Here is a 16,273-nt window from a genome sequence, read left to right as displayed (position 1 = left end):
TTAATTGGAAAAAGAGCCCATGATTACAATTTGCAAAGACTGGTTGAATCTTCATTATAATAAGCTAAAACCCTTGCTCACAATTTCTCTGCATTTTGATTTTAATAGAATTCCTATCAAAGAACCATAAGCAGGCAAACACTTATCTATATTCTAATTCAGATGAGTAAAGCATAAAAATGCATGAGGCCCTGTGCATAAATCTTTTTGCTCCTAAGCCTCCAATTAGATTCCATGGAATGAGAGGGACCAAATGATATTTCAGAAACAAAGTACATAATAGATACTCAATAAACCTGGAGACTGGCAAAATTGATTACTGTTTTGTTAAAAGTTATGGAAATATCAAAGGAAACTCAGCTTATCCAGGCTGAATCTAAAAACAATTATATATAAAACAGTGATAAAAATAAGTGCAATCATCTGGACATTGTCAGGTCCCTAATGCTTGTTGGCTAAGCAGGACATTGACAGATGTGTGAAATCACCCATAAGAAGGAAATGAGGCACATCTCCCATCTCCCATGATTTAGACATTTATTAGGGGCTTAATAACAACCAATGCTAAATAAATAGCCCAGCCATAACATGGAAGAACTAAGCAAATATGTTTGTTTAGTCAGAGTATCCTTTTTCTCCATGCCCAAGTTTCTTAGTATACACTGAAACAAGCTGTTTCCTAATCTGAGCCACTTCTAACATGCTTATGAAAAATGCATATACTTTTTCTCAGACTTAACAATTCAAAATCCTCAGGGTCAGACCAAGAAATCTGCCTTCTTAACAAGTGCATAAAGCAGCATTTGAGAATCACTGCTCAAATTGGAATTGGAGATAAGTGGGAGGATTGGGGTAGAGAGAGGAGAAACAGAAATAATTCAGGCTACATCATTTTAGCTGTGATTAAAAAAAGAAATCACGTAATTCTGTTTCTCACTTTTGGACTAACCATTAGAATAATCAAGTTGTGTCTGAAAAATAAAGATACCACCTTTAAGGTTGGGCCCTCCAGAGAGCTGGCTCCAGTGTAGGCACCTGAGGTGTATGTGGGTAGCAGCCAGCTGAAAGTAAGCAAAATGAGCTAAAGAGATGTCTGATAGCTGAGAAGAAAACAGTGGAGAAGGAGGGCTGAAAGTAGAGCTCAGTGAGAAACAACTTAGCCAGATCAATGCTGCTGCTACCAACCGCGTCACTGCCAATGATGTGAGAGACAGGGAGGAAAACCTGGACCCAAACCCATACCACAAGGTCCACAGCCAAGCAGTCCACCAACTAAAGAGCAACGGTGAGGACCCACAGCCATGGAAGTCCCATAGAGACTTGTCACTCAACTCATTTTATCTGTGAATACAGCCACCTCCAGCTTGGGGACCACCTAAGTGACATCACCTTAAACATGGCAGGTAGGATCTATGCCAAAAGAGCTTCTGGGGAAAAGCTCATTTTCTATGACCTTAGAGGAGATAGAATCAAGTTACAAGTCATAGCTAATTCCAGGAATCATGAATCAGAAGAATTTATTTATATCAGTAACAAACTACATCAGGGGGACATAATTGGAGTTCGGGGAAATTCTGAGAAAACCAAGGAGGGTGAGCTGAGCATCATTCCCTATGATGCCACACTGCTGTCTCCTGGCTTGCATATGTTACCTCATCTCCACTTTGGCCTCAAAGACAAGGAAACACAATATCGTCAGAAACACACAGACTTGATCCTGAATGACTTTGTGAGGCAGAAATTTATCATCCATTCTAATGTCATCACATATATAAGAAGTTTTTTGGACAAGTTGGGATTCTTAGATATTTAAACTCCCATGATGAATATCATCCCAGGGAGAGCAGCGGCCAAGCCTTCAATCACCTTCCACAATAAGCTGGACCTGAATTTATATATGAGAATTGCTCCAGAATTCTACCATAAGATGCTGGTGGCTGGTAGTGTCATCTGCATTTAGGAAATTGGATGCCAGTTCTGGAATGAAAAAATTGATTTGATTCACAATCCTGAGCTCACTCCTCATGATTTCTACTTATTTTACACAAACTATTACAATCTCAAGAAAATCACAGAAAAGATTATTTCAGGGATGATGAAGCACATTATAGGTGGTTACAAGGTGATCTACCATCCAGATAGCCCAGAGGGCCTAGCCTACAAGATTGACTTCACCCTACCCTTCTCAAGAATCAGCATGTAGAAGAGCTTGAGACAGTCCTGGGGATGAAGCTGCCAGAAACTAACTTCATTGAAACTGAAGAAATATGACAATATTGTGGCAATGTGTGGCAAAAACTGTTCAATGCCCTCCACCTCAGACCACAGTCAGGCTCCTTGGTAAGCTTGCTGAGGAGTTCCTGGGAGTGACATGTATCAGTCCTATGTTCATCTGTGATCATCTGCAGATAGTGAGACCTTAGGCAAAATGGCACTGCTGTAAAGACAGTCTGACTGAGCACTTGAAGTGTATTGTCATAAAGAAGGAAGCAATGCCTACACTGAGCTGAATGACCCCATGAGGCAGTGGCAGCTTTTCAAAGAACATGCTTATAAATGAAAACTTCTGCACTGCCCTGGACTGAGGGCTGCCCCTCACAGCTGGCTGGGGCACAGGCATTGATTGCACTGCCATGTTTCTCACAGATTCCAGAAACATCAAGGAAGTCCTTCTGTTTCCTGCCATAAAAACCAAACACAAGAAGGAAAATGTAGGAACTGCTGACACACTGGAAAGCACAACAGCTGGCACCTCTGTCTAGAAACTAATAATTAAAAGTCATATAACTCAGGCATTTTTGTATTTTTGCAAGACCAAGTACTATAAAGGAATTCTTGAGCACTGCTGTTAATTTAACTCTTGCAGTTCAGTTACCAAAAGAGACAAAATGAATTAAGAATTCTTTTTTTAGTCCTTATTAATAAACCATTTGCCTCTAAAAATAAAAATGAGATAAAAAAAAGATACTTGGCCTCATTTCAAACACACTAAATTAGAATCTCTTAAGGAAGGACCTAGAGTCAATATTTTTTTTCTTGTTCAAGTACAGTTGTCTCCATTTTCTCCCCACCACTCCCCCTCACCCCATTGGTCACCACCTCCCACTCTCCATCCTACCCCCTTTGGCTTTGTCCATGTGTCCTTTATATATGCTCCTTGATGACCCTTTATTTTTTACAAGCTTCCACAATTTAAAGATCAGGAAAGTTTGAAACACTGTGGAAACAGTCTTACATTCTACTCAGTCCTGGCCACTTACAAAGTTTAAAAATTTTGCTCACAAATTTTCATAGAGTTAATTATATATTTCTTTCTTGAATTCTTTCCATGGTTAAAAAAAAACACTTTTAGGCTGCTAATAGTGTTCATTTGTATAGCTGGCTTTTTTCTTCATTCTTTCTTTTTAAATTGCAAAGTGAACATATTCAGTTAACCAGCACCCAGATCAAGAAACTGAACCAAGGCCCCAGAAGTTCCCCTTGTGCCCCCTTCTTGTCACTACCTTGTAGTTCTAATTACCACCCTAACTTATAATACCATAGATTATTTTTACCTGCTTTTGAAGTTCATTGAATAATAGCATTTGAAGAAAATTGAATAACACATGATATACTCATTGATATCCAGTTTCTTCCATTCAACATAGAGCTTGTGAATTTTGTCCATGTCATTGTATGTACTTATGGTTGACTCACCTTTTTTGCTATATTATTCTTTTGTAATAATGTGCCACAGTTAGCTCATCCATACTACTATTGATTATTTAAACTTTGGGACTAATAACAATAGTGCTTCTATAAGCATTCTTATGCATGTCTTTGAAGGACATATAGACTCATTTCTCTAAGTTTTTTAACTAGTAATAAAATTGCTGAATCAGATATAAGCATCTACTTAGCTTTAGTTTTACTGCCAGTTTTTCAAAATGGTGGTACTTCCCCCAGAAGAAGAGAAGTACGTCAGTTACACAAGTGCTTGGTGTTGCCAGCCTTTTCATTGTAATCATTCACTGTGTTTTTATTTGCATATTCTATGGCTGACTTCTGAACTACTTTTATTAATAATGGTATTTAGGATCCCAATTTCTTTGTAGCTTTACATTTCACAGTCTATCCAGCATCTAAGGTTTAATCTGCTGGATAGATGTAGCCATGTAAAGGACAGTAAGCTCACCCTAGCATAAATTTACCTAACTCCATTTTACTTTTACTTTATAACCAAAGGAAGAAACAGTCATCTTCAATTAATTTCAGACTCCCTAAATATTGAAAGATGAAAAAAAGATGGAGGACCTAAATGTTGGTAGATGGCTAAACCAAGTCTAATAAATAACTTCTTTAAAAAAAACTGAAGTTTCACTAAACTGGGCTGGGGAGTAGACTGTAGAGACATGAAGAGATACACATAATAAATAATAATAATAATAATAATAATAATAATAATTCTTCTTCTTCTTCTTCTTCTTCTTCTTCTTCTTCTTCTTCTTCTTCTTCTTCTTCTTCTTCTCCTCCTCCTCCTTCTTCACTTTATTCTTCCTGGCTGTGGTCTCCAGCAAACAAAAATTCCTTTTCAGTAATGGCTCAATATCTATACTATTAGCCAATGTATTTGTAAAAGCAACATAATGTGAAATTGAAGTTTTAATAGTTTTCCCTTTTTTTAAGAGAAGAAATGTAATTAATTCATGGGAGTTGAACTAATAACATTATTCAAGTATCTGGTATTATTTTCCATGTTCCCTATATCCTATTTTGTCACAAAAAATGTAGCATAGATCTAGCCAGAAATGTAACTCTAAAAAAGCAACGTGTCAAACTTCAGGCCAAGATGGAGGCGAATATAGACAGGCTTCACCTCCTTGCACAACTACAAGAAGAATTCCAACTAAGCTCAAAACAAAAAACACCCAGAACTGCCAGAAAATAGAACTGTATGGAAGTCCAACAACCAAGGATTTAAAGAAGCCACATTCATCCAGAGGAGTAGGAGGGGCAGAGTTATGGAGACAGGTGGAGAGGCAGAGTGGTGCAGAAAAGTGGCAGAGATGGTGGAGGCAGCAGTGGTGGAATGGTAAGTCCCACATTCATCTGTGGTGGATAAAAATCAGGAGGTGGAGGGATAACTTGTGGGGAGAGATACTTGGGAGCAAGTGATCCCAGCCCCAGGCCATATACTGCACAGCCCAAGTTTCCAGCACCAGGAAGATAAATCCCCATTACCTCTGGCTATACAAACCAATAGGGGTTGGGCTGGTGGAAGAAACTACCAGTTCCTCAGGAAAGGCCACTTAAAGGGCTGGCATAGACTTAGAACATATGCAAACCTACCACTCTGGGATTCAAAAACAGGGAAGCAGCTAGAAGTGTTCCAGTTATATAAGGGGAAGTGGGTGAAGTGACTGGGAACAGGGAAAGTGCCAGGCAAACCTACAGAAGCTAGGGAGTAGTACTGTCTTCCCTCTCCAACACCTCCCCCAACACAGAACCACAGAGTGAAAAGGTGGGTTCCCCTGCCCTGGAGAATACCTAAGGCTCTGCCCTATACTACTCAATAGGTGCACTAAGACAGGGAGTCAAAGCAGCTCTACCTAACACACAGAAACAAATACAGGGAGGCTGCCAAATTGGGGAGACAAAGAAATAGACTCAAATGAAAGAACAAAACAAGACCCCAGAAAAAGAACTAAATGAAGTGGAGATAGCCAACCTATCAGATGCAGAGTTCAAAACACTGGTGATCAGGATGCTTGGAGAACTCACTGAGTATGGCAAAAAAACATAAGAAAAGAAATGAAGGTTATACTAAGTGAAATAAAGAAAAATCCACAGGGAACCAACAGTAAAGGGAAGGAAGGGAGCCAGGGTTCAAATCAATGATTTGGAACATAAAGAAGAAAGAACAGAATGAAGAAACAAGAATTCAAATAAATGAGAAGAGTATAAGAAGATTCTGGAGCATCTCCAAAGGAGCCAACATAAGAATCATAGGGATGCCAGAAGGAGAAGAGTAAGAGCAAGAAATCGAAAATTTATTTGAAAAATAATGAAAGAAAACTTCTCTAATTTGGTGAAGGAAATAGACATACAAGCCCAGAAAGCACAGGGAGACCCAAACAAGTTGGACCCAAAGAGGACCACACCAAGATACATCACAATTAAAATTACAAAGGTTAAAGAAAAGGAGAGAATCATAAAAGCAGCAAGAGAAAGGGAGACAGTTACCTACAAAGGTGTTTCCGTAAGACTATCAGCTTATTTCTCAAAAGAAACCTTGCAGGCAAGAAGGGACTGGCAAGGAGTATTCAAAGTGATGAAAAGCAAGGACCTACAACCAAGATTACTCTTTCCAGCAAAGCTATTTTTAATGGAAGGGGAGATAAAGTGCTTCCCTGAAAAGGTAAAGCTAAAGGAATTCATCATCATCAAACCGTTATTATGTGAAATGTTAAAGGGACTTATTTAAGAAAAAGAAGATCAAAAGTAAGAATAATAAAATGACAACAAACACTACCATCAACAACCTAGTCTGAAACTCAAAAATATACTAAGCAACAACCAGAACAGGAACAGAATCATAGATATGGAGATCATTTGGAGGTTATTGGCTGAGGGGAGGAAGGGGAAGAATAGGGGAAAAGGTACAGGGATTAAGGAGCATAAATGGTAGGTACAAATAGAAAGGGGGAAGTTAAGAATAGTATAGGAAATGGAGAAGCCAAAGAACTTATATGCATGATGATGGACATGAACTAAGGAGGGCAATGCTGGAGGGAATGGGGGTACTGGGAGGAGGAGGGGCCAAAGGGAGAAAAATTGGGACAACTGTAAAGCACAATCAGTAAAATATATATATATTTTATAAAAGCATCATGTCAAGAACACTAGTCCATTAATGAGACACTGCACAGACACTGAGGTAGAAAATAGGCAGGAAAAGATTCCTGGTATGAAGTGAAAGATGCCTGAGTGAGACTTTTTCTTTTCTTTTTTCTTTTCTTTCTTTTTTTCTTTCCCTTTTTCCTTTTTATTTTTGAAGTAAAACAGAATTTCAGATTTGCATGCTGCCAGAATGTTACTCGTTGGCAATTCAAAGATAAATCAGCCAAAAGAGAAAGAACATTTTGTGTACTCCCCCATGGTTTGGTAACCTGAAAGCAGACTGGAGCTGGAGCAGTTTGCAGGGAGGGGGTTAATTTCAGACTAAAGAGAGATATGGCTAATCCACTCCCTCAGGCATAAGATGAAATGGTATTTAGAGAAAGATTTAAGGGAAAAACGTCTTTCACAGAGAAAAATGTGTGGTACTTCTCAAAAAAGCCTACATCTTCCATACATAATTTTTCCTCTCCTGCTTCCTCCCACAAAGAACTAAACCAAGGTTATTATTTAAACATTAATTAAATTAAGCAGGGAGAAAGTTTACTATGGTGTATATAACACAAACCCATATAATTTTTTCTAATTATAAAGATTTCATGTTTGAACAAACACCTTTCTTCTAAGCTGCTGAATATATACAGAGGTAAATTAAACTATTTGAGTAAGGTAAGCAATTACAACAAATTAGATGACAGCTTCACTTGCTCCCTAAACCACAAAGTCTTCAATGCATGCTTTGCAATGACCCACAAATGGAACAATAAGACAAATGTGAAAAGCTACTGTCAGAGGAACTGAATGCTAAATGATGCAAGCTTTTGTCTAAATCCACCCAAACAAAAGCAACAAATTGCCATGTCATGCATTGGGGACCCTTTCTTGTAAAAACCTGGGCAATAATGAGATCCTTTGCCCTTCTGTGGTGTCAGATCATATCAAACACAAATGAGCAAACTCTAACCTGAATATACCAGATGCAGCCAAGTAGGTTTACAGTTGTTCATATTGAAAATGATATAATAATTAATAAATCTTAATACAAGAATAAATTTTATGCTTCACATACTCACAACTGTAAACCTACTTTTTGCCCCACCCTCTATTAATTTAAGTAATCATCTTTTTATTTATAAAACAAATAAAAATACTCTTTCATTCTACTATGGTATTTTCTCCAATAGAAAGGTAATTTAAATCATACAAAGCTAACACAAAAATAAGCCTATTATTCCACCAACTAACTCAAAGTCCTGAATGAAGTGTCATTTCTGTCTCTTTCCAATGTGTACCTAGTGTATGTTATGCTTCACAATAGTATTTTCTAAACCTCAGAACATGGCACTGCTAAATATATGCTCCAGTAATCCAGAAGCCCATGGTGGGAGTAATAAAAAATAATGTTTTGTCACTATTCAATTATAAAATGTATAATCTTTTTCTCCTTTTATGTGCTGTTTATAATGCAGAGGGGGTATCTATTATATGGAGCTTACCAGACAGAATTAAGAGTTTTAATTATAATTCTAATTATTTACATTTGTAATATAATATAATATAATATAATTAATATAATATAATATAAATCTCAATTGAATTATTTCTTTCCCATGGAAATGTCTGGCACAATCTGAATACAAATTTGATTTATTGAATCTTTATTTTGTTGTTTCTGTTGCCAACTATATAAACAGGCTTTCAAAATTGTCAATCAGCTGACAATATGCTTTACTGGCAGAGATAAAATCTAAATAATTAACCAGGACAAGCACAGGCACTAACTAATCAGAATAGACTGCCAGCCAATTTAAGTGGTCATCACTATAAATAACAGGCATGGCCATGCAAGCATGTTCTGGCTAAAGAACAGCCCCAGTGAAACATGTTCTTCCAGAGGTCACTGATATTTTTTGCTCTTCAGTGAGCTATAGCACAGCACATGCACATATACACTCCCACACACATCTATAACTTGTCTCTCTTTTTTATTATTATATTATACATTATATCATTGACATTCAGGTATCCTTAACATGCCACCAGATACAGATCTAGTTCCTTTTTCTTAGTACCATCATAATATCTCAGTGCATAGATGTATCATTCCTATACTGGTAGATCATTGCTCTACTGACAGATATTTAGGTTACTTTCAGTTAACCCAGTAAGTATAATTGCAGTATATATGGTGTATATATATATATCCTTGTACAATAGTTTTCTTGTTTTTAACATTAAAAATTAATATTGTTAAGTCAAAAGATATATGCTTATCTTTTAAACTAATTATGTGAGATTGTTTTCCAAAAGAGATCACAACAATTCACACTACAAGAGTTCCTATAACCTAACAGGCTCATACATGCTGTGCCGTGGGGTGGGTTCCCTGGAAAATAGCCCTTTAGAGTTGTCAAGTCTGTAGGCAATGTTGGGCTTCTTTATTTCATATCATGAGTCACTGTTTGCAGGCCATCTTCAGGGAGAGGGCAGAATCTTGGTCCAGATATCTATTTCTGAGAAAAATTCTGGGAGAAGGAATCGAGGTTTGTCAGCCAGCCAAAGTCTTAGTAATAGGGAGAATTCTTCAGTCCTAAAGGGGAATCAGATCCCATTGTATGGGTAGAAACTTTATTTCATTATTTTTTAATTTGTATTTTTCCAAATACTAATGCAGGAACATATTTTCACAGGTTAATTGGCTGTTTGGAATTTCTCTTCTCTGACCTGTTGTCCATAGCCTTTTCTCATTTTTTTTTGGTTGTTAGCTTTCTTCTTATCCTTTTGTAGAAATTCTTCATATATTAGAGAAAGTAAATATTTATTGTATGAATTACAAATCATTTGTAATTCCATTTAATTTATCTATTTTTTTCACCAAATGTATGAGGGTACTGACAGTAACAGGTAGCACACTCAAAGATTTTAACTGAAAAGTATTAAATACAAGGGCTGAGTCCTAAGATGCAGGCAAGGTTAAGGAGACCAACAAAGGTACTAACAGTAAGAGAGAGCTGCCTCTATCACCAGGTCTTAGGGATAAGAAGAGAGAAAGGAATTAACAGAGTCTGATAAAAGCTAGAGATGTAAAAGAAGAGGTGCCCATATCATACAGTCTACAAAAGTATGCCTCTTGGGGCATGCAGAAGCCAGAGAAGAGCAGAAAGGATTCACAGAGAGAGGAAGGCAAATATAGGATAATCAATACACGATATAAAATGTCTTAACTTTCTATGTAGACCAACATTTCAATTTTTAAAAACTTTTATAACATTGTGATTTTTACCATTGTAATAAGCTATTTTTTATAACTTGATTTTTGAAATAGTTTAAGACTTACAAGAAGTTGCAAAAAGTACACAGAACTTCTGTTTACCCTTCACCCAGCATCTCCCAATAAACATAACCATAACAAATATAACCATAGCACATTGTCAAAACCCAGAACTTGACATTGTACAATATTACTCACTCAGGTGCAGATCTCACACAGATTTCACCAGTTTTTATGCGCACTTGTATGTGTGTGTGTTGTTCATGAAATTTATCACAAGTATAAATTTGCATAAGCACCACCACAATCAAGATACAGCATTGTTCTACCACCACAGAGAAACTTTACTGTAGTAACCATTAATAATAATATCCTTCTCCCAACCCAACTTCTCGCAACTAGTGAAATCTCATTCACTATAATTTTGTAACTTTGGGAATTCAATGTAAAAAGAATTATATAGTATTTAACTATTTGAAATTGGGAGGCAGGGTTGTTCATCATAATGCTATTGAGATTCATCCAAGTAGTTGCATATATCAAAAGTTTGTTCCTTTTTATTATTGAGTAGTGTTCCATTGTGTTTATATATCACAGGTTGTTTATCCATTTATTCAATGAAGAACCTAAGTCTTCATTTCTCTGGATCAAGTGCAATTGCTGGATTATATAAAAATTTATTTTTAATGTTATAAGAAACTACTATTTCAATTTCTGGGAAGAAGAAATAGATATAATTTTCTGTATATCCTATGCTATAAACAACTAAACATCCTGGACATTCTGAAAAAAAATTTAAAGCTCCGCAACAACACTCTGAAAAATGGACCCAAAGAATGACAGAGTGCTGAATTTCCAACCTTGGAGCTAAAGAAGTTGGAAACTCAAGAGTACAAATAGACAAAGACAAAAAAGGAAAAGCCCAACAGAAGCTTACGGCCAGACAAAATAAAATCTTAAATATCCAGTACATTCCAGCCTACCATGACAGAAAAAAAATGTAGTATGTCTCCCTCCACTAGAAAGGCTAAATGAGGAGCATAGACCTCCACACTTGCAAGGTACAATGAGATCCTCCCAATCCCCTCACCCAATGCAGGAGAGATCAGAGAAGGCCAGTCAGGAAGATGGGACTTTCACCCCCTAGATGATGAAGAGGTTTACACAGTATCAATGGAGAGCACCAGGGGAGCCAGCCCAGCCACTCCAACCAGCAATAATGTGAAGGCTCATCAAAGTCCCAGCAGGGCACCTGAAGCTGTATGTCTTTCTTTCTTTCTTTTTTAAATTTAATCATTACTGTATTTTTCCTTACCATTTAGCCACCTAATACCCTCCTCCTCCCAGCAATCAAAACACTGTTGTCCATGTGCATGAGCCCTTTTTCCTTTTTGCTCAATAACCTCACTCACACAGTGAGGGGTGGAGCCAACTACCCCCACCACTAGCTATCATCCTGCTTTCCATCCATGAGTCTGTCCCCATTTCCCTTGTTAATTCAGTTTTTTCATTAGATTACACATATGGTTGAAATCATATGGTATTTATCTTTCTCTGACTGGCTTATTTCACTTAGCATAATGTTCCCCAGGCCCATCCATACTGTTGCAAAGGGTAAATTTTTCTTCTTTTTTATGGGCAAGTAGTATTCTACTGTGTAAATATCCCATAGTTGTTTTACTCACTTACCTACTGATGGTCATTTGGGCTGCTTCCATATCTTGGTGATTGTAAATAATGTTGCAATTAATATGAAGTGCTTATGTTATTTCAAATTAGTGTTTTGGGTTCCTTCAATATATTCTCAGAAGTGGGATCACTGGGTCAAAAGGAAGATCCATTTACTGCCTCCATACTGCCTTCCACAGTGGCTGTACCAGTCTGCATTCCCACCAACAGTACAACAGGATTTCCCTTTCTCCACACCTTTGCCAGCACTTGTTCATCGATTTATTGATGATAGCCATTCTGACAGGTGAAAGATGGTATCTCATTGTGATTTTAATCTGCATTTCTCTGATGATTAGTGACATTAAGCATCTCTTCATATGTCTATTGGCCATGTGTATGTCCTCTTTGGACAAGTGTCTGTTCAGGTCTTTTGCCCATTTTTTTAACTGAGTAGTTTGTTTTCTTGGTGCTGAGTTTTGAAAGTACTTTATAAATTTTGGATATTAACACCTTACCAGATGTATTGGCGAATATATTCTCTCATTCTATGGTTTGTCTTTTTATATAGTTGATAATTCCTTTTGCTGTGCAAAATCTTTCTGGTTTGATGTAGTCCCATGTGTTTATTTTTTTCTTTTGTTTCCCTTGCCTGAGTAGATATATCCAATAAAATATTGACACAAGCAATGTCTGACATTTTGCTGCTATGTTTTCTTCTAGGCTTTTTATGGCACAAGTCTAACATTTAAGTATTTCATCCCTTTTGAATTCATTCCTGTGTGTGGTATAAGAAGGTAGTCTAGTTTCATTTTTCTGCATATATCTGTCCAATTTTCCCAATACCATTTATTGAATAAACTATCTTTAGCCTATTGTATGTGCTTGCTTCCCCTGTCAAATATTAATTGAATATAAAGGTATGGATTTATTTCTGGGATCTCTATTCTATTCCATTGATCTATGTGTCTGTTTTTGTCAGTACCATGCTGTTTTGATTACTATGGCTTTATAGTAGAGTTTCATACTAGGTAGCATGATTCCTCCAACTTTATACTTCTTTCTCAGGATAGTTGTTGTTATGTAGGGCCAATTGTTGCTCCATATAAATTTTTGAAATATTTTTCTAGTTCTGTAAAATATGTCATTAGATTCTTGACAGGAATTGTGTTGAATCTATAGATTTCTTTGAGTAATATGGACATTTAATGATGTTAATTCTTCCTATCCATGAGCATGATATGTGCTTCCACTTATTTGTATTTTCTTCAATGTCTTATAATTTTCTAAGAATTGGTCTTTTACATCCTTGGTTAGGTTTATTCCTAGGTACTTTATTCATTTTGAAGCAATTGTGAGTGAAATTGTTTTCTTAATTTCCCTTTCTGTTAGTTCATAATTGGCATATAAAAATGCAACTGATTTCTGAATATTAATTTTATATCCTGCTACTTTGCTGAATTCATTTATCAGTTCCAGTAGTTTCTTGAAGGAATCTTTGGGGTTTTTGATTTAGTGTCATGTCATCTAGAAATAATGACAGTTTTACTTCTCCCTTTCCATTTTGGATGCCTTTTATTTCTTCTTCTTGTCTGATTGCCATGGCTAGGGCTTTCAGTACTACGTTGAATAAAAGAGGTGAAAGCAAACATCCTTGTATTGTTCCCAATTTTAAGGGAATGCTTGTAGTTTTTGCCCACTGACTATGATGCTAGCAGTGGGCTTGTCATATATGGCCTTTATTATGTTTAGGTATGTTCCCTCTAATCCTACCTTGCTGAGAATTTTTATCATAAGTGTGTGCTGGATTTTATCAAATGCTTGTTCTACATCTATTGATATGATCATGTGTTTTTTCCTTCATTTTGTTTATGTGAATAATCACATTTATTGATTTGTGAATGTTGTACCAACCTTGCATTCCTGTAATAAATCCTACTTGATCAGGGTGTATGATCTTTTTGATGCATTGCTATAGTTGATTTGCTAAGATTTTGTTGAGAATTTTAGCATTTATGTTCATCAGGGATATTGTCCTATAATTTAAAGATCAGAGCAGAAGTAAATAAAATAGAGTTTAAAAAATGATAGAAAAGATCAACAAATCCCAGAGCTGGTTGTTTGAAAAGATAAACAAGATTGACAAACCATTAACCAGATTCATTAAGAAAAAAAGAGAGAGGACCCAAATAAATAATCAGAAGTGAAAGAGGAGAAATAATAACTGACACCAAATAAATACAAAGGATTGTAAGAACATATTATGAACAAGTATATGCCAACAGACTGGACAACCTGGAGAAAATGGATAAATTCCTAGAAACACAATTTTCCAAAACTACATTAGAAAGAATCAGATAATCTTAATAGACAGATTACACCTATTGTAACTGAAAAAGTAATCAAAAACTCCAAACAAACAGCCCTGGACCTTCACAGGTGAATTTTAGCACACATTCTGAGAAGAACTAATACCTCTCCTTCTGAAACTATTTCAAAAAATTCATGATGAGGGAAGCTCCCATCTCATTTTATGATGCCAGCATTATCCTAATTCCAAAACCAGATAAGAACACTGCAAAGAATGAGGTTCATTTCTATTTTGCAGTATTTAGCCTGTGCCCCACTTCTACTGCCCAAAAAATGCTAGAAAAATTCAATTAAAACAGAAGGTTAGGTAGGACCCAGAGTCTTATAACATACTAGAAAAATCTTCAGGTTTCAATAAAAAAAAATAATCACTCACTATATCAGGAACCATAAAGGTATCAAACTGCATGAAAAATAATGATCCATAAATGCCAACACCAAGATGGCACAGCTCTTATAACTGTCTGAAAAACATAGAGAGCAGCCACAATAAAACTGCTTTGATGAGTAATTACTTACTTCAAACAAATAAAAAATAGAATATTTCAGCAAAGAATTAAAGACATAAAAAGAATCAAATAGAAATTTTAGAACTAAAAAATAGAATAGCCCCCCCACCAAAAAAAAATAGCCCTGGGAGTAGGCTAAAGAACACAATGAAGGGGACAGAAGAAAGAATCAATGAACTGGACAATAAAACAGCAGAATTGTCAGATTTGAATAACAGAGTGAAGATAAACTAGGAGAGAAAAAGAAACAAAAACAGAGCCACGTGGACCTAGCATTTGCATCATGTGGGTCCTTAATTGAGAAGAGAAAGAGGGCAAAAATAGTATGAGAAGAAATAAAGGCTAAAAACCTGAAATTTGATAAGACATAAACCTATAGATTCTAGAAGTTGGAAAAACCTTAATTAGGATACACAAAAAAATCCATGTAAAAACACATCATAATTAGACTCCTAAAACTAAGACAAAAAAAAATTGAAAGCAGCAGAGAAAAACAGTATCTTACTTATAAGGGAAAAATAATTCAAATGACAGTGGATTTCTCATTTAAACCATGAAGGTTACAAGGAAATGGCACAATTTATCTTAATAGATGGAAGGAAAGAACCATAGTTTTATACCTACTAGAAATATTCTTCAGGAATAAAGAGAAAATCAGTACATTCTCAGATTAAAGAAAACTAACAGAGTTTGTAGCCAGCAAACCTACCCTATGTGATTGGCTAAAATAAACAGAAAGGAACAGATGAAAATAGGAAGACTGGACCTCAAGTAAAAAAAAAAAGACAAGAAAAAGTATGGGTAAACACAACAAGCTTTCTTTCTCCTCATCAATTTTCTAAATTCTATCTTATGGTTGAAGCAAAAATTATAACCCTATCTAAGATGGTTTTAAATGTACATGGAGGAAATATTTAAGATATTGATATTATAAATAGGGGAGGGCAAAGGGACTTAAAAGGAAAGAAGATTTCTATACTTACTCAAACTGATAAAAACGACAATACAAGTCAACTGTGATAAGTTGCATGTGTATAGTTACAGTAATCAAGACTGGGGGTATTAGTGGAAGGATAGAAATGAAGGTAATGATGGACCAGAAAGAACAGAGAACACTGAAAGTGGCCCACACACATATGCCAAAGGATTCTTGACAAAATAAAAAATATATTACATTAAGGAAGAATAGACTTTTCAAGAAATAGTGCTAGACCTATTGGACATACATTAATGTAAAAATGAATTGTGGCCTGGGTTTCACACCTTATATAAAAATTAATTAGAACTACACCATGGACTTAGAGGTAAAACTTTTAGGAAAAAATAGGAGAAAATCTCTGGAATCTAGGATAAGCAAAGAGTTCTTATGCTTGATACCAAAAGCATGATCCATAAAAGGAAGTTTGGGTTTTATCAAAATTTAAAACTTGTACTATATGAAAGACTCTTTTTAAAGAAAGTATTTGCAAACCACATATCCATCGAGGCACTAATAGCTACAATATATAAAGAACTCCCAAAACTAACCAGCAAGAAAACAATGAATTCAATCAGGAAATGGGAAAAAGACACAAAGAGA

At 35.9% G+C, this 16,273-nt stretch overlaps 1 protein-coding gene and 1 pseudogene across 1 annotated transcript in view; one reads left to right on the top strand and one right to left on the bottom strand.

The window, feature by feature from the left end:
• LOC123814941 overlaps window positions 1-2,762 on the top strand; it is a 40,020-nt pseudogene extending 37,258 nt beyond the window's left edge.
• MACROD2 (mono-ADP ribosylhydrolase 2) overlaps window positions 1-16,273 on the bottom strand; it is a 2,133,612-nt gene that overhangs the window by 1,540,777 nt on the left and 576,562 nt on the right. The window lies entirely within an intron of this gene.

This window comes from Phyllostomus hastatus, unplaced genomic scaffold (assembly GCF_019186645.2).
Source record: "Phyllostomus hastatus isolate PE091 unplaced genomic scaffold, TTU_PhHast_1.1 phas_contig_17, whole genome shotgun sequence".
Taxonomy (NCBI): Eukaryota; Metazoa; Chordata; class Mammalia; order Chiroptera; family Phyllostomidae; genus Phyllostomus; species Phyllostomus hastatus.
This window is presented reverse-complemented; position numbering and strand designations above follow the sequence as displayed.